This window comes from Leucoraja erinacea, chromosome 12 (genome assembly GCF_028641065.1).
Source record: "Leucoraja erinacea ecotype New England chromosome 12, Leri_hhj_1, whole genome shotgun sequence".
NCBI lineage: Eukaryota > Metazoa > Chordata > Chondrichthyes > Rajiformes > Rajidae > Leucoraja > Leucoraja erinaceus.
In genome coordinates, this window is record NC_073388.1 from 39400175 (window position 1) to 39419588 (window position 19414).

The 19414-nt window shown below is 46.0% G+C and overlaps 1 non-coding gene across 1 annotated transcript; it reads left to right on the forward strand.

Annotated features, from left to right (window-relative positions):
- The first annotated feature begins 19133 nt into the window (after nt 1-19133).
- On the forward strand, nt 19134-19206 carry trnak-uuu (transfer RNA lysine (anticodon UUU)). The gene has a single exon. It is a non-coding gene; the product is annotated as a tRNA-Lys (tRNA).
- Nucleotides 19207-19414: the final 208 nt, after the last annotated feature.

Here is a 19414-nt window from a genome sequence, read left to right on the forward strand (position 1 = left end):
TGTATGTAGTTTGTATGTTCTACCTATGACCGCGTGGGCTTTCTCCGGGTGCTCCAGTTTCTTCTCAAATTCCAAAGAAGTGAAGCTTTGTTTATTCATCGGCTTCTCTGCACCATTTTCAGACTTCTTCCCCACCCTGTCTAACTGTGTTGTCACTTTGAGGGACAGATCTTTGTTCTTCCCAACCCCCTTTAGAAATATTAATTTACTGCCCTGGTTTAGATTCCCAAAATGTTGAGAAGTAAGGATAGGGGGAAGGTGAGGAGGGAGGAAGGTTGGGAAGGTGAGGAGAGAGGTGGGAATTGGTAGCCGGTGAGGAGGGAAGTTGGGAAGGGGAGAAGGAGAGGGTGGAGGAGCGAAGAAGAAAAAGTTGGGTGGGAGTATGGTTTGGTAGAAGTTGAGGAGGTACGAGAGAAGTGGGGGCAGTCAGGATGGAGGGATAGTTGGAGGTGGGAAGTGAGAAGGGGGGTGGTGAGGAAGGTGGAGCGAAGGGCCTGTTTCCATGCTGTATCTCTAAACTAAATAATGAAATCAAACCTTGCCGATAACCACATAACAACCATATAACAATTACAGCATGGAAACAGGCCATCTCGGCCCTTCTAGTTCGTGCCGAACACTTACTCTCACCTAGTCCCAACTACCTGCACTCAGACCATAACCCTCCATTCCTTTCCCATCCATATACCTATCCAATTTATTTTTAAATGATAACATCGAACCTGCCTGCACCACTTCCACTGGAAGCTCATTCCACACAGCTACCACTCTCTGAGTAAAGAAGTTTCCCCTCGTGTTACCTCTAAACTTCTGTCCCTTAATTCTCAAATCATGTCCTCTTGTTTGAATCTTCCCTACTCTCAATGGAAAAAGCTTATCCACGTCAACTCTGTCTATCCCTCTCATAATTTTAAAGACCTCTATCAAGTCCCCCCTTAACCTTCTGCGCTCCAAAGAATAAAGACCTAACTTGTTCAACCTTTCTCTGTAACTTAGATGCTGAAACCCAGGCAACATTCTAGTAAATCTCCTCTGTACTCTCTCTCTTTTGTTTTGACATCTTTCCTAAAATGTATGATGTAAATGAGGCGTGCATGGAACTGGTAATGTCATGGAGGAGAGAGCACAGTGGCTGGAAGTTCCATCAAAACAGATGCAAACTCTACAAAAACTGGTACACACACATTAAAAAAGTGAAATTGTGCGACAGAACCTCACAATTCAGCAGGAACCAGCACAGAAATAGGCCTTTCGGCCCACAATGTCAATGCTGACCAATAAGTACATGTATATAACACATGGTCCACCACTCCCTGTGTAAAGACCATACTCTTCACATCTCCTTTATATCTCTCCCCTTTGTTGTCTAGTTGGAAAGTGTATTGAGAAGATTTACGAGGGATGTTGCCAGGACTCAAGGGTCTGAGCTATAGGGAGAGGTTGAGCAGGCTGGGACTCCTTGGAGCGCATGAGGATGAGTGGTGATCTTATAAAGGTGCACAAAATCATGAGAGGAATATATAGGGTAAACTTGTCTCTTGTCCAGAGTAGGGGAATCAACAACCCGAAGACATAGGTTTTAGGTAATGGGGGAAAGATTTAATAGGAAACTGAGGTGTCATTTTTCACACAAAGGGTGGAGAGTGTATAGAACGACCTGACGGAGGAGTTAGTTGCGGCAGGGACTATCATAAAGCATAAGAACCAATTAGACAGGTAAATGGATAGGACAGGTTTAGAAGGATATGGCCAAACACAGGCAGGTGGGACCAGTGTGGATGGTACATGTGAGTTGGCATAGACAAGTTGGGCCAAAGGGCCTACTTCTAGGCTGTATGACTATGACTCGATGCTGTGAAATGTTTGGGATTTATGCAGTGTCTGCAGTTTGTTTATGTTTGAATTGGTACAATTAACTGGGAAAGGAATATTATTTTGCGAAAATCGCAGCATGTCTCTCAGTAGATAAACATTCAAGTGCGAGAAAATTAACACAGCCTCCTCTCATTGCAGTGCTCCCTCCATGCCTCTACTCTTTGATGCATAGATAATCCCTTGAAATGCCAGTTGAATTGACAAATGCCGCTATTAATCCAATATCCTCCTTTTTCCTCCAGCAAGCTTTGTCCAAAATTACTTTCTATAAATAATGTTCTCAGGAAACGACATCAGCTTATGAGGAAGCTCAAAGGAGGAATAAAATAAGTGTCTAGATTTTCTTGTGATCATTCTACGCAAATCAAGTGTAATTCTATTTGAGATTATCAGTGCCAATTCTGAGCAACTTATTAGCACTGGAGAATTTTGTGGCAGCTTTGCACCACTTCATTGATCTCAAACTCATACCTGGCTAGGAGAGGTCATATTCCTTCTATTGTGACTTGAACTGATTGCCAGTATTCACAGCTGGAGATATTTTGCTACCACAGAGATCAAAAGGATGACAAGTGGACTGTAGCTGAGATTGAATGAATCAATAATTAGACTGCTGTGCCATTAAGTTAATTTCGTACATCACTTCAACACTACACTGTGGTAAACGGCAATTCCACAAAATCAGAAATGGAATCTTTAACTAGTGGAGATACTCATAGAGTCAGACAGCCCAGAGATAGGCCCTTCAGCCCACCACTTCTATTTTGACCAGAAAGTCCCTATTCATAGCACAAACAAGGAATTGCAGATGCTGGTTTGCAAAAGAAGACAAAAAGTGTGGGAGTAACTCAGCGGGTCAGGCAACATCTTTGGAGAGCGTGGATAGGTGACGCTTCAAGTCGGAACCCTTCGTCAAACTCAATCCAAAACGTCACCGATCCATGTTATCTAGTGATGCTACCTGACCCTCTTAATTACTCCAGCACATTGTGACCTTTTGTGTATCCTCAGTATCTTCAGTTATTTGTTTCTACATTTATGTATCACCTTGCATTTGTAGGGATTTAATTCCATCTTCCAACCTTATATCCGAAGGCAAATATGATGCTGGCATTTATTTCAAGAGGAATAGAATACAAAAACTGGGATGTAATGCTGAGGATCTCTCTAGAAGATGCTGGGCTGGCCGCATTTGAAATACTGTGAGTAATTTTGGGGCCTTTATCTGAAGAAGGATGTGCTCGCTCTGGAGAGGGTCTGGAGGGGGTTTACAAGAATGATCCCGGGAATGAGTGGGTTAACATATGATTTGTTTGATGGCTCTGGGCCTCTACTCACTTGAGCTTAGAAAGATGAGGGGGACCTCATAGAAACTTACCAAATAGTGAAAGGCCTGGAGAGAGTGGATGTGGAGAGGATGCTTCCACTAGTGGGAGAATCTAAGATCAGAGGTCATATCCTCAGAATTAAAGGACGTTCCTTTAGGAAGGAAATTAGGAGGAATTTCTTTAGTCAGAGGGTGGTAAATCTGTGGAATTCATTGCCACAGAAGGCCGTAGAGGCCAAGTCAATGGTTATTTTTAAGGTAGAGATAGATAGATTCTTGATTAGTACAGGTGTCAAGGGTTATGGGGAGAAGGCAGGATAAAGGGGGTTAGGAGGGAGATATAGATCAGCCATGGCGGAGTAAACGATAGGCCAAATGACCTAATTCTGCTCCTTCAGTCTGAAGAAGGATCTCCACCTGAAAAGTCACCTATTCCTTCACTCCATAGATGCTGCCTCACCGGCTGAGTTTCTCCAGCATTTTTGTCTACCTTTGATTTTTCCAGCATCTGCAGTTCTTCCTTAAATAATTCTGCTCCTGTCACATATAGAAACATAGAAACATAGAAATTAGGTGCAGGAGTAGGCCAATCGGCCCTTCGAGCCTGCACCGCCATTCAATATGATCATGGCTGATCATCCAACTCAGTATCCCATACCTGCCTTCTCTCCATACCCTCTGATCCCCTTAGCCACAAGGGCCACATCTAACTCCCTCTTAAATATAGCCAATGAACTGGCCTCAACTACCCTCTGTGGCAGAGAGTTCCAGAGATTCACCACTCTCTGTGTGAAAAAAGTTTTTCTCATCTCGGTTTTAAAGGATTTCCCCCTTATCCTTAAGCTGTGACCCCGTGTCCTGGACTTCCCCAACATCGGGAACAATCTTCCTGCATCTAGCCTGTCCAACCCCTTAAGAATTTTGTAAGTTTCTATAAGATCCCCTCTCAATCTCCTAAATATGAACTTATGAATTCCCAACTGATCTATACCCTGATGTTGTCTTAGACAAACTTCCACGCTATCCACTCCACCAATTTTCTTGTGATCTGCAAACATACTCTCACACTTCCTATATTCACATCTAAGTCGTCAAAGTGTATATATATATATATGCCCACCGGGTGGCGCTGCAATGGCAGCCTCGCCAACCGTCTGTCTGTCCTTTACAGTTTTGTTTTGTGTTTTAAAAGTTTGTGTTAATGTTCTCAGGTTTGTTTTATGTGGGAGGTGGGGGAGGGGGTTGGGGGAAACTTTTCTTTAATCTCTTACCTTGCTGGAGATGCGATTGTTTTCTGGGTGGTATCTCTGGTCGTTCTGCGGCCTAACATCGTAGAGCTGGAGGCCTTGCTTGGGACTGGCTTGGGACTGGCTTTGAGCCCAACTGCGGAGCGTGAACTTACCATTGGAGCCGATTCCTTGCCTGGGATTGATGCTCCAACTTACGGATTTTAACATCAAGGGCTTGCAGCCTGGGGAGAGACCGAGTCGGGAAGCTCCAAACCGCATGATGTTCGACAATCCCCGACCCGGGATCCGATCGCCCGGCATGGGAAACTGACATCCCCCGATGCAAGAGCTTGATCGCCCCAACGCGGTGGACCTGCTGCCGGCTACGGGAGTTAAGATCATCCCGTCAACAGAAGGCTCGAGGCCCCCGGCCACGGGAGAACAAAGAAGGGAAGAGATTGAACTTTTTTTCGCCTTCCATCACAGTGAGGAATGTGGAGGAGTCACTGTGGTGGATGTTTATGTTAAATGTATTTTGTGTGTTCTGTTGCTTTTTATTAGTATGGCTATGGCAAATCAAAGTCCTCGTATGTTGCAAAACATACTTGGCTAATAAAGTAAGTATATATACATATAGTAACTCAGCGGGTCAGGCAGCTTCTCTGGAGATCATGGATAGGTGATGTTTCAGGTTAGGAGGGATATGGATCACATACAGGCAAATAAGGATTGGTCCTGGCATCGTGACACACATGGACTACGGGCTGAATGGCCTGTTGCCCTATGTTCAATGTAGGTTCCTCCAATAATCTTACAAAAGCAGGAATACAAATTTGAAAATGCTCTTATTATTTATCACTTAATTGTTTGGGGGTTTTTGAGCATGAAGAAATAACATCTTGAATTTAATAGCAAAAGGTGTCACGCCACAAGCTTCCGCCTGCTGACTCAGGTATGTACAGTTCATCACATCGTGGTGTCAGCACAAAAACACTACAGGTAAGCATTTGCTGTAGTGATTTTTTTCTTGTTTATTTTGGCGATGTTTCATCATAAATTGCAATCAGGTAACTTAAACCAGCCTGCCGCCACTGAAATACAACAATGACAAAAAGCATATGCAGGAAGGAACTGCAGATGCTGGTTTACACTGACGATAGACACAAAATGTTGGAGTAACACAAAGGGTGAGGCAGTATCTCTGGATAAAAGGAATAGGTGACGTTTCGTGTTTGAACCTTTCTTCAGACTGGCGTTTTGAGTTGACACCCTTTTTCTGACTGAAGAATTTGGAGGTCTGAAGGACGGTCTCTACCCAAAACATCACCCATTCCTTCTGTCCAGAGATGCTGCCTGACCCGCTGAGTTACTCGAGCATTTTGACTATCTTCAGTGAGAAAAACATGCATTGTTACAAAGCCTGTCACAAGTTGGAAACATGGTGAATTGCTGAGCAGACTGAGTCAGGCCATGTATTCTTATTGGGGGCAGTCACTGTTGGAAGATGGGATAAGCTGCTGCCAAATTGTGCATTGCAAGCTCCCACTAACAGCAAACACAAAGTGTTGGTGCTGAATTCCTCCAGTACTTTGTGTTTTATTCAAGATTCCAGCATCTGCAGTCCCTTATAGAGTCATAGAGTTAATCAGCACAGAAACAGGTCCTTGGGCACAATTTGTCCGTGCTGACCAAGATGCCCCTTCCACACAGGTCCCACCTGCCCGCATTTAGCCCATATCCCTCTAAACCTTTCCTCTGCATGCACCTGTCCAAATGTTTTTTAAATGGTGTCATAGTATCTGTCTCAAATGCCTCCTCTGACAGCTCATTCCATATACTCACTACCGTCTGGGTGAAAGAGTTGCCCCTCAGAATTCTATTAAACATTCCCTCTCAAAACTATGTCCTCCGTTTCTTGATTCTCCTACTTTGGGTAAAAGATGGTGTATCCACCCTAACAATTACTCTCATGATCGTGTGCACCTCTATAAGATCACCCCTCATCCTCCTGCACTCAAAAAAATAAAGTCCTAGCCTGGCACAACATCTCCCTATAGCTCAGGCTCTCGAGTCCTGGCAACATTCTGGTAAATCATTTCTGCACTCCTTCTAGCTTAACAACATCTTTCCTATAACAGGTTAACTAAAACGGAATACAATACACCAAATGTGGTTCAATGCTCAATGGAATTGCTGTGAATCCCACCAAAAGCAAAGTGATTCTGATCAATCAACTGTGAGACTGACCCTGCAACATCACCAAGACAAAGTATCATTGAACCATTGATGTATTGATGTAGGTTTCGGGATCAGTATTGGACAAGGTTCAAAGTACAACAATCCAGTCTTCAAATTGTTGCATAGGATATTTTATGTTCAATTTTGAGAATACACAAAATCTGTTTAACAGCTTTCCCATCAAGAAGCTCCCTCCTCAGTATGGCTCTAAAGTGTTTTGTGCTCTAAAATGTTTTTGCTCTAAAGTGTTAACAAATGTTTTGTGCTCAGGTTTCTCGATGGGCTTGTTCCTGTTAAGCCCTGACATAGAAAGGAAATTGTCAAACTCTGTCAGCTTGGACCAGGAGAAGGCCTTCGACAGGATATTGCACACAGACATGAGGGACGTGCTCTCCAAAGTCGGCTTTGGGGAGGGAATCAGGATCCTACTGATATGTGTAGTACAGTCCAAGTCAATGGGTGGGAATCAGACAACTTCCCCTTCAGGACTGGAGTCAGGCAGGGTTGCCCTTTCTCCCGTGCCTTGTTCATCTATTGTATAGAACCTTTTGCCGAGTCCATCAGGAAGGACAAGAGCATAAGTGGAGTGACATTGCCAGCCAGTGGGGGCGCTCAGGTCAAAACCTCCCTGTACATGGACGATGTCGCCATCTTCTGCTCAGATCCAGGGTCGGTCTGCAGATTGATTAGCATCTGCGACAAGTTTGAGTTGGCCGGGGGAGCCAGGGTGAACCGCAGGAAGAGCGAGGCCAAACTGGACTTCTTGAAAGTAGTGGGGAACTGCTTCGTCGTGGAGGGGGGGGGGGGGGGGGGGGGGGGGGGGGGGGTCCAAGCCCTCCCTAGCCTTGTGCAAGCAGGGATGCTCCAAGGAGGCTAAGGCAAGTGACAAGAATTTGCTGGAGCGGATAGCTAAGGTGGGGAAGAAACTTGAGCTGTGGAAGCAGCGCGGGCAGTCTTTCACTTCATCTGGGGGTCGAGCATGGGCCGGGTGTGACGGGCCACAACGCACAAGTCGGCAGACAATGGGGGTTAAAGCTTGCCCAACATCGACCTCACCCTGATGGCCACCTTCGTATGTGGCTGCATCAGGCGGAGCGTAGAGCCAAGGAACTTGGGCACCAAGTGTCACTACCCGTCTAAGATTCTATCTGTCCCCGGTTTTGCGAATACCTTTGACCACAAGTCCATCGGGCAGTGGTCAGCAGAGAACGTCCTGCAGGCACTGCAGGGAAATGACTCCAAGGATCCTGTGGCGTGGTTCCCAGAGCAGACTGCCCAGCTTGTCTGGCGAAATGCCTCACCGCCAGAACTCACCAACAAGCACCAAATGCCTGGCTTGGCTAGCAATGAGGGGAGCCCTCCCAGTCAGATCCTTCCCGCACTGTCGGAACCTCACTATCAGCGCACGCTGCCCTCAGGACGGCTGCTATGGCGAGAAGACGGTTGCCAACCTCTTTGCAAAGTATGGATTTGCAAAGAGAGTCTGGAGAGGTCTGCAAGAGTCCCTGTCATGGTTTATTCCGAACAGCTCCGTCACAGAGGACTCTGTGATTTGTGGACTGTTCCCAGGGACTCATTCAGAGATTGAAAACGAGTGCTGCTGGAAGTTCATCAACTCGGTGAAAGACTCTCTTTGGTCGGCCAAATCTTTGTTGACCTCCCAGCAGAGTGAGATGTCCGTCGGGGAATGTTGCTGACTGGCCCGCTGCACACTGCAGGAGTAGGTGCTGAGGGATGCACTGAAGCTAATGCTTTACCCTGGAAGAAAGGTTCTGAAGAAAGTTTCTAGAAGTCATTGCCTGTGAGGCTAGTTGTCAGGCAGAAGGGTTTTCAATGGCTGCCCTTCAAGATCTGCTGGATAATATATCGTGGTTTTAGTTTCATGATGAACTGACATTGTGAGCTGGTGCAACCCAATATACTCTTTCTTCCAACTAATCGCAAAGGTCAAGCAGTCATTTCTTATTAAACTCGAACCTCCTTGTGCATTAGCTGACAGACAGCCTAATGAATCAATTCTTCTGTGAGCCCAGAAGGCTCTATCATCCTCAAACACTTCTGCATGTACCACACAAAAAGAAAATCAGTGGAATCAGCCAAAACACATCTCCACTCAGCAGATGGTCCATAATTTGCCTGATTATTTAATATGCAGATCATTAAGGGCATTAAACTCACCTTTGGTCACAATTTCCTTTCACATGCAGTAATGTGAGCATCAGCTCAAACGTTACCATCACAAATTGTTCCTAGTGTTCGTTTGCGGGGATCGCTGGTCGGCGTGGACTATGGGGCCCAAAGGAGCTGTTTCTGCACTGTATCTCTAAACTAAACTAAACTAAATATGAAGAGGCCTTTTGGCCCATTATGCTCTTTCGAAGATCAGTTCAACTTCTCCCACATTAGTATCTCAACAACCCTGCCACTTTATTCTTATTTGATGATTAAATGTGAGAATCATCCAGGAAGCTTGCAATTGTCCTTGAGAACAGTGTGGTGAATGTGGTGTATGTAGGGCCACAATTATGATGGATGGGCAGAACCAGGATTTTGAGCTACCAAAGATGAAAGAATGGGGAAGCATTTCCAAGCTATGATGGGTGACAATAAAGAAGAAGATGGGTCCGCTGCCTACCTCCTATTCAAGTGTTTATCCATTTCGCTAATTATGGAACATAGAACAGGGGCGGCACAGTGGCACAACTTGTAGATCCGTGGCCTCACAGCGACAGAGACTTTGGTTTGATCCTGATCTCCGCTGTTGTGTGTACGGAGTTTGTACGTGCTCCCTGTGACTGTGGGGGTTTTCTACGGCTGCTCCGGTTTCCTCCCACAAGCCAAAGTCGTGCAGGTTTGTGGGTTAATTGGATTCTGTAAATTGCCCCGAGTGTGTAGGATGCAAAAGTGTGATAACATAGAACTATTGTCTGGGCGATAGAGAGTCAGCGTAGATTCGATGAGTGGAAGGGCCTGTTTCCATGCTGAATCGCTAAACACAGAACAGTACAGTGCTCTGGCAGCAACTTTACCGTTGCGTCACTGTGCCACCCCATATAAATTGTGGTTATTAAATTATTGAAGTTTTGTTTAATATGTATCACCCATGTGTATTGTGTTAATGGATGTGTTCTGCTACTGCAAGTAACAATTTCATAGTTCTGTTATATGACATTAAACACATTTAATGCCACATATGACAATTAAACACATTTGACCCTTGGTTCCTTGAAAAATCCAACTGCTCGGTTAGATCCTGGCTGTCCTAGGTGTCAGATGTTTACTCCAAATCCCTTAGTTACCCTTCCCCATCGAAACTTGTTGTTGGATCCTTCCACAGAGCTTATTTTAATCTTGGCAAAGCGGCTTCATATAGTTGGCTCCTCTCTCTGCACTGTTTAGTTTGGCTCCAGCATGCCCATCAATGGTGAAAAGGCCAGGCTCCATCACCCAGGGAGCAATTGGAAGGAAGAAGACAAATTGGCTTCGCTGGCAAGTAACGCTCAGCTCCACACGAACGCTTCCCACTACACTAGATGCAGTGTCGTCCCCTACTGAAGCAGAAAATGACGTGTGAAAAGATCTGCTCCATCTATATTTTAAATCGGCCTCAAATGGAGATATAAATGCATTCCCTTCAGACAGCCTGGAGAGAGATTGAAATACTGCAATGCGTTTAAAACCCAAGCATTCTCACTCATTCTGAGATCCAATTTGATTTGTGAACAAGCAATTCATGATAAAGAATATCCAGCTTTCTCCGCAGTCTTAGAATCATTATTGAGCACAGAAACAGGCCTTTTCCTCCAACTTGTCCCTGCTGACCAATTTGCCTTATTGAGCAAGTCCGACTTGCCCACATCAAGTCAAGATCCTTCTTCAGACTGAAGAAGGGAGGCACAGTGGTGCAACAGTAGAGTTGCTGCGGTCACGATTCTGACTAGGCGCGCTGGCTGTATGGAGTTTGCACCGTCTCCCTGTGACCACGTGGATTTATTCCGGGTGCTCCGATTTCCTCCCACATTCCAAAGATGTGCCAGTTTGTAGGTTAATTGGCTTCTGTAAATTATCCTAGTTTTAGTGTATGGGGAGATTGTTAGTCAGCGCAGACACAAAGGGCCAAACTACCTGTCTCCATGCTATATCTCTAAACTCTAATGTACGGAAACAGGCCCTTTTGCCTAACTGTGCAAATCCAACGGCTGGCACATATTCCTTAAAATCTTGGACAGGTGATGGGATCCTTCTTCAGAACGAAGAAACGACCTGACGCAAAAGGTCACCTAACGCAAAAGGTTCCCTCAACAGATGCTGCATGAACTGTTGAGTTCCTCCAGCACTTTGTGTTTTGCTCAAAATTCCAGCACCTGCAGTTCATTGTGTCTCCTCCAAAACCTTTCCTACCTTGAAAGACAAAGCAGGAACAATTCCAAATAAATATTGTCCCGTCAAATTAAATTTCAGCATCCTGAGACATTTGGGGAAATTCCTTCAAAGCAAAGAGTGAGCAGTAAAGAGCAGTATGTTCTGAAGCGATGTAGAACACAAACATTCTGTCACATTAGAGAACTTTGGGTGGTATCATTCTCCATCAGTCTCTCGAAAGCCAAACACTACTCCCTAAGTTATCGTTGCGTTCCATTCACATTTATCAAGATTCCAAAAGTTGTCTTTCGACAATGAAATTGTCTCGTAAAAAAAACCAGATGCTTAACTGATTCTCCCAGGTGGACTAATGAAAGATTGCAGTAGGCCACCAAATCATGCCTGTAAAGTTGGACATGGGAAGAGTAACAAGAGTTGCATTTCTACTGTACCCTTGTAACTATAAAAACCCTGATCTTGTGTGTGTGTGTGTGTGTGTGTGTGTGTGTGTGTGTGTGTGTGTGTGTGTGTGTGTGTGTGTGTGTGTGTGTGTGTGTGTGTGTGTGTGTGTGTGTGTGTGTGTGTGTGTGTGTGTGTGTGTGTGTACTTATTTGTTCGGGTGCGATCACTTCTTGAAAAAACGACGCGCTAAAGATAACATTTTTACATATTCCGGTAGAGATTTATCCCGTGAAGTCAAAATCGCCGTATCTGAAAAAATTCACGTATTATTTCTCGAGTTATTAAACAAAATGTTCACACATCCGATAACATTTTGAAATCAAAAAGCCTGTTTTTGGCTGATGATTGGCTGATGACGTCACAATGGATCTGCCTGCCTGCTGTCTGCTCGCGCTGTGAGTGATGTCATCCCCCCCGCCCCTCCCTCTTCCCCTCGTTATTCAACAGTTGGCCCGGGTTTCCAGAAAACTCCCGAGAGCTTTGGTCGATGCACGATCGCAGGAGCAGAAGACGCATAAAGAACGAGCAAAGAACGAGCTCTCTCCCCCCCCCCTCCGTCCCCCGTCTCTCCCCTCCCCCCCCCTTCCTCCCCTCTCTCCCCCTCCCTCTCTCCCTCCTCCCCCCTCTCTCTCCCCCCTCCCTCTCACTCTCCCTCCCCTCTCTCCCCCCCCCCCCACCCATTATTTCTCGAGTTATTAATCAAAATATTCAAAGATCTGTGGAAACTTGGAAAAAAAATTGTTTATTCCCTGTGCTTACAGCTTTGACATCACAATGGGATTGTAGCCCTGCTCGCAACATTGTTGCTATCCAAGTACACTGAGTCCTGCTTGCCCTAGCAAGTGCAAATGCATTTTTTTAAAGTCACAGTACACCGAGTCCTGCTAGCCCTAGCAAGTGCAAAGGCATTTGTTTAAAGTCACAGTATACTGAGTTCTGCTAGCTAGCAGGTGCAATTGCATTTTTAAAAAAAGTTTAAACATGACGGAGGTGCATAAGACAAAATGAGCAGCCCCTGCGCAGTTGTTGGCTATGGGTGAGTGATGGAATATTGCCTTGGGGAACCGGTTGCTTTGGGGGACCAGGCCTCCCATGGGGGCGATGGGTGAGTGGTGGAATATTGCATTGGGGAAAGGGTTGCGTTGGGAGAACCAGGCCTCCAATGTGACAGGGACCCAACGGGTCCCACTTGGACTAGTAGATAATAAAAAGAAATGCAAGCTGCAAATTTGAAATCAAAGCAGAAAATGCTGGAAGCATAGGAACATAGAAACATAGAAAATAGGTGCACGAGTAGGCTATTCGGCCCTTCAAGCCATCACTGCCATTCAATATGATCATAGCTGATCATCTCGAATCAGTACACTGTTCCTGCTTTCTCCCCATATCCCTTGATTCCATTAGTCCTAAGAGCTATATCTCACTCTCCCTTGAATACATCCAGTGAATTGGCCTCCTGTGGCAGAGAATTACACAGATTCACAACTCTTTGGCTGAAAACATTTTTCCTCACATCAGTCCTAAACGGCTCACCCCTTATTCTTAAACTGTAACCCCTGATTCTGGACTCGCCCAACATGGGAACATTTTCCCTGCATCTAGCCTGTCCAATCCCTTAAGAATTTTATATATTTCTATGGGATCTCTCATCCTTCTAAATTCCAGTGAATATAAGCTGAGTCGACCTATTCTTTCAAAATATGTCAGTCCCGCCATCCCGGGAATTAGCCTAGTGAACCTGCGCTGCACTCCCTCAATAGCAAAAATGTCTTTCCTCAAATTAGGAGACCAAAACTGCACACAATACTCTAGGTGCTGTCTCACTGGGGCGCTGTACAACTGTAGTAGGATCTCCTTACTCAAATCCTCTTGCTATGAAGTCCATCATGCCATTAGCTTTCTTCACTGCCTTCTGTACCTGCATGCGTAGTTTCAGTGACTGATCTACAAGGACACCTCCCCTTTTCCTAACTTGACACCACTCAGATAATGAATAGGCGACGTTTCGGGTCGATACCCTTCTTCAGACTCGAAACGCCGCCTATTCCTTCTCTCCATAGATGCTGCCTCACTTGCTGTGTTTCTCCAGGACATTTTTGTCTACCTTCGATTGATCCAGCATCTGCAGTTCTTTCTTAAACATTTAGATAATCATCTGCCTTCTTGTTCTTGCCAACAAAGTGGATAACCTCATTATATTGCATCTGCCATGCATCTGCCCACTCACCCAACCTATCCAAGTCATCCTGCAGCCTCACAGCATCCTCCTCGCAGCTCACACTGCCACCCAGCTTGGTGTCATCCACAAACTTGGAGATGCTACATTTAATTCCTTCGTCTAAACCATTAAAATATATTGTAAAAAGAACACTAAGCCTCGTGGCACCCCACTAGTCACTGCAATCAGCAGCTCATACAGTATTTGATGAAAGTCTTTGACCTGAAACAGTAACTTTGCACAGATGCTGCCTGATCTGCTAGGTGGCTCCTGCGGTTTCTGTTTTGCATGTATTCTTACAGCATTGCCTGAGCCTCAGGATTTCCCAAAGCACTTTACAACCAAATATACAACCTATATTTTGCAGTCTTTAAAAGGATCATGATCTGAAGCATTGTCTGTCCATTTCCTCCAAATATGCTGCCTGACTCGTTTAGTTTCATTTAGTTCAGAGAAACAGCATGGAAACAAGGCTCTTCAGCGCACCGAGTCCATGCCGACCATCAATCACCCGTTTACACTAGTTTTATGTTATCCCACTTTCTCATCCATTCCCTACACACCAGGGGCAATTTACAGTTGCCAATGAATCTACAAGCTCACACGTCTTTGGAATGTGAGAAGAAACTGGAGCACCCGGAATAAATCATGAGGTCATAGGGAGATCATGTAAAGCTCCACACAGACAGCACCCGAGGTCCGGCTCAAACCTGTGTGAGACGGCAACTCTACCAGTGCACCACTGCACCGCCCTTCAGTACTACAGTGTTTTGCTTGTGATTCTAAAGTCTGCAGTTCTACGATGTTTTTTTTTCCCACTGAGCCAAGTCTGAGGTTGACTTACTCCCACGCGAATTTGTGGGTTCTAAGGTGTCAAATTAGGCTAATGGGACAACCTTAGACACTGCCACAGAGGTGGCATGCATTAACTGGTTGGGTAAGCGGGTGAATAGTGAGTAGGTATGCATGTTCTTTCAGCTTCTTTCACAGGGCCTCCATGATCTCCTGATGCACAGATTCAGAGTTCCCACAGATAGACACAAAGTGCTGGAGTAACTCAACGGGTCAGGCAGCAGCTCTGGAGAATATGGATAGGTGTGTCTATTGTTGATATAACCAGCATCTGCAGTTCCTTGTTATTTCAAAGTTCTCAAGATCACTCTTGACTTTGTTGGCCAAGGGCCCAAGGTTCCCAAGATCAAAGAGGATGTTTTTCTACAAGTTTTGAGCACATCAATGTGGTTGCTGTAGTAGGGAGAAATGATCAGGAGGTTACACACAGCAAATTCCCATTGGTATTTTGTTTTACAATTAGTTCATGAAAAACTTTTAGCCAAGCCAAAACACAAAGTTCTGGTGGTACTTATAGGCCATTCTCACATTACGAGCTGACACAAGAGGTAACCCGAGTTAAACCTCGTGGTAATAACGTACGATTAACGTACGGCATTCGTGGACGCAACGTAGTGCATCGTGGCGCTAAAGGCAGGTTCTCGTGTAACTTGTCTACTCTTGCAAAAAATCAAACATGTTTGAAATTTTCCACGAGTCAATTTTACTCTTGTGGTTAATAATTGAAACATTTTAACTCGATTTAAGAACGTAGTGGCCTGTGCGTTTACCTTAGTGTATCGTGAGGCTACCGTGGGAACTCTTTAACTCAGCGGGAAGGCAGCAGCAGATTGTCGCTCCCTTTAGTTTCCCAGCGACAGTCACCTGCCACGCGAGAGAGATCATGCACTGTTGTAGGTCTCCTTTGCATGTCGGTGTTTCTGTCTTTCTCCACTCATTGTTGGCCCCATCTGACACCACCCTCATCTACACCCCTCTGCTTCCCGGCCATGTGTGTGACCCCTTCCCTCCCCTCTCCAGCTCCCCGCCCATTGCACCGGCGCGGGGGCTTTGCACTGTCTTCACGTCGGCGATGCCAGCAGGTCCGTGCCAGTCACCGGAGCCGTCAGGAGCAATGGGACATCGACTCCCAGGCCCACCAGGCCCACCAGGCCCACTGCAAGCACGGAGAACCCAGAGACCCACAGCCAACAGCAACTCCAGCCCAGCCCTGCTCCAACTCCAGAGGAACCCGGGTTGTGGATGAGGGGGCGCAGCTCGGGCTGTGGGCGAACTGCCACTTGTCGCCGTAGCGGCCCATCGGGGAGCGGGTTCCTGTTGGTCCTGACGTCTCCGGCCACCCCCCTGTACAGGAGCTGAGACTGGGAACTGTACTGCCTTTGCAGGTGAGCAGGAGAGTGTCGTTGTTTGCAGTTGCAGAGGGAGGGGGCAAGGGTGGTACAGTTCCCAGTCTCAGCTCCTGTCCAGGGGGGTGGCTGGAGACGTCAGGACCAACGGGACACCGACCCCCAGGCCCACTGCAAGCACGGAGGTCCCAGAGACCCACAGCCAGCAGCAACTCCAGCCCAGCCCCGCTCCAACTCCAGAGGAACACGCTCCCCGTAGGGGCAGAAGCTGATGGTGTGCAAGGAACGTCTTGTTCTTGGGGTGGCGGATGAGGGGGCACAGCTCGGGCTGTGGGCGAACTGCCACTTGTCGCCGTAGCGGCCCATCGGGGGAGCGGATTCCTCTGGAGTTGGAGGGGGAGGGGGGTATTGTGCTGTTTGATCGCCCCCTGCTATCCCAGGGACAGGGAGACACAGCGGCTTTTGAGACTGGTGGGCAATCACTTCCAAAGTTCTGCCCACACAGTCAGTACACCTCTCCTACACTTGTCTCCCGCACTAAGATCACCCCGCAGAGAATGATCCCAGCCTAACCCAAGAGCCATGTCACCCCAGACAGATTAATGACGCCCCCCCCCCCCAACCTCTCTCCACCTCAACTCACGCCTGGGCTCCAAAGCAACTCAGGAGGCGAACCCTGAGCTCCGTATCACAACAATCTCATGTGCACATCCGTCCACATTCAAAGATTTAATCTCCCGTCTCCCCGCAGTGTGGAGACATGGCAGTAAATTCAATTAAAACATATCAAACCTGTGTGTTTCAAACAAATGATAAGTATTTAGGGCAAGTATTTAGGGCAAGTATTACTGCTCAGGCACTGGATGGTACGCATTTTCCCTTTGTAGGTCACATCAATAGATGCGGTCGCTCTGAATTATATCTTTAAAACAAAGCCACAGGATGGAGAGGTCTTCTTTAACACTGTTGCTTATTAAAACTTAACACTGTTGCTTATTAAAACAAAACTTCAATCAGGATTGGCTCAAGAGTAACTCGGGAGATGAATTGGGAACATCGCAGAAATGACAAGTAAACGGGAAACTGCCGTCTACCCGTGGGAACTCGGTTAACCTCTTGATCTTTCACTTGTTATATCGTGCTCAACCACGACCCCTTCACTCGGGTTACCTCTTGCGTCAGCTCGTAACGTGAGAATGGCCTATTAGATAGTCAAACAGCATCTGTGGATGAAAAAGGGCAGACAATGTTGTTTATCTTGATCTGCTGCAATTTTATTTTGCCCAGAGTAGGGGAATCAAGAACCAGAGGGCATAGGTTTAAGGTGAAGGGGGAAACATTTAATTGGAGCAACTTTTTCAAACAGAAGCTGGTGGTGGGTGTATGGAACGAGCTGCCAGAGGAGGTAGTTGAGGCAGGAACAATAACAACATTTAAAAGATATGTGGACATGTTTATGATAGGAAAGGATTAGAGGGATGTGGGCCAAATGCGGGCTGGTGGGACTCATGTAGATAAGGCAACTTGATTGCAACGGGCAAGTTGGACTGCAAGACCAGTTTCCGTGGTGTATGACTATGACTTGAGGAATCTCAATGCCAGTATCCAGGATTTGCAAATCTGAAGATAACAGAGTGTGCCAAATGGTACCCCAGTCTGAGGCCAGGTTTAGGGCAGGTCTGCTTTGTGTCTGGAGCAATGCACTGTTGGATGGCTGGGATGGAGGGATGTATATCGATGGGAAAGGTTTAGGGGCAGGGATAGAGAGATATGTGGCAGGTGCAAGCAAGTAGGACTATCACAATTCGACAACTTAGTCAGCATGAATGAATGCGTTGGGCCAAAGGGCTTGTTTCTGTGTTCTCTATTTCAATGTTTCTATATCTGTTGCACTTTGATTTCATGGATTTCATTTCATTTGATATAATTGAACTTTTTGTGAGAGTGGTCAGGTCTTGGGGCACAGTAGCACAGTAGCGCAGCGCCAGAGACCCAGGTTTGATTCTGACTATGGGTCCAGTCGACACGGAGTTTGCACATTCTCCCTGTGACCATGTAGGTTTTCTCCAGGTCCTGCACTTTCCTCCCACGTTCCAAAGACATATAGGTTTGTAAGTTAATAAGCATTTGTAAAATTGTAAATTGTCGCTAGAGTGCATGTTGGTGCTAATTGATGATTGCTGGTCAGTGTGGACTTGATCGACCAAAGGGTCTGTTCCTACGTAGTATCTTTAAAGTCTAATGTCTAAAGTAATACTGTCACAGTGAGATGATTTGGTCAGCATGGACGAGTTGGGCCAAATGGTCTAATTCTGTGTTATATTGCTCAATGACTATATCTGTTGCACTTTGATTTCATGCAGTTCATTTCATTTCATATCACGGGACGTTTCGTGGGAGTGAGCAGGTTGTGTACTTCCCTGCCCCTTCCAAAACAAGATATTCTTAGTGGTTTAATAATCTGTACCCCAGATAAGATCATGAGGGGAATAGATGGGGTAAATGCATAGAGTAGAGAAATTGAGAACTAGTAGACATAGATTTAAGGTGTGGGGGGAAAGATGTAATCGGAACCCGAGGGGCAACCTTTTTACACAATGAAGGGGAAATTGAACGAGCTGCCAGAGGAGGTATTTGAGGCAGGTTCACAACATTTAAGAAACATTGAACAGGTACATGGATAGGATAGGTTTAGAGGGATTATGGGCCAAACACAGGCAGGTGGGACTAGTGTAGTTGGGGTATGTTGGCCAGTATGGGCAAGTTGGGATGAAGGGCCTGTTTCCAAGCTGTATGACTATGATTCAACAAATGCTGTGACTCTATGGCACAGCCTAGATTACATGCTCAAACCTCTTAAATCTGAAATGACAGCCGTTACAAGTGACGACTCACAGCTTGGGTAACACACCTCATGATATCGTTCTGGGTGACTGCTGTTCATTTTCTCTCCACACCTCGCAAAGTACAGCTGCCTAGGCCTCAGTTCTAAGCACACTGGGACCACTGGACACTTTGCATAGTGGGCATGATCCCCTCCGTACATCAGGTGCTGGAAGGATGAAACAATTAGTGAGCATTCACTGACAATCTGCTCGTAATTTTCCGCCATCTGAAACAAAGATTTGCCCCACAGCATTGACACGAGCACAAAAGGAGGCAGCAAACCCATCAAATCATATTCTGCTACCAACTTACTGTATGTCATGGATAATCACGAATGAGCCTAGGTAGCTCATTTGGTAGAGCATCAGACTTTTAATCTGAGGGTCCAGGGTTCAAGTCCCTGTTCAGGTGCTGATTTTAACTGAAGATTTAATCGTGCATTTTTGTTCATTCTTATAGCAGATATAGATCGTGATTAGATGCATGTATAATATACCTGGTTAGATTTCATAACACGCGCGGTGGTGCAGCGGTAGAGTTGCTGCCTTATAGCGAAAAAGATAATGGTTCAATCCTGACTATGGGTGCTGTCTGTATGGAGTTTGTACCTTCTCCATGT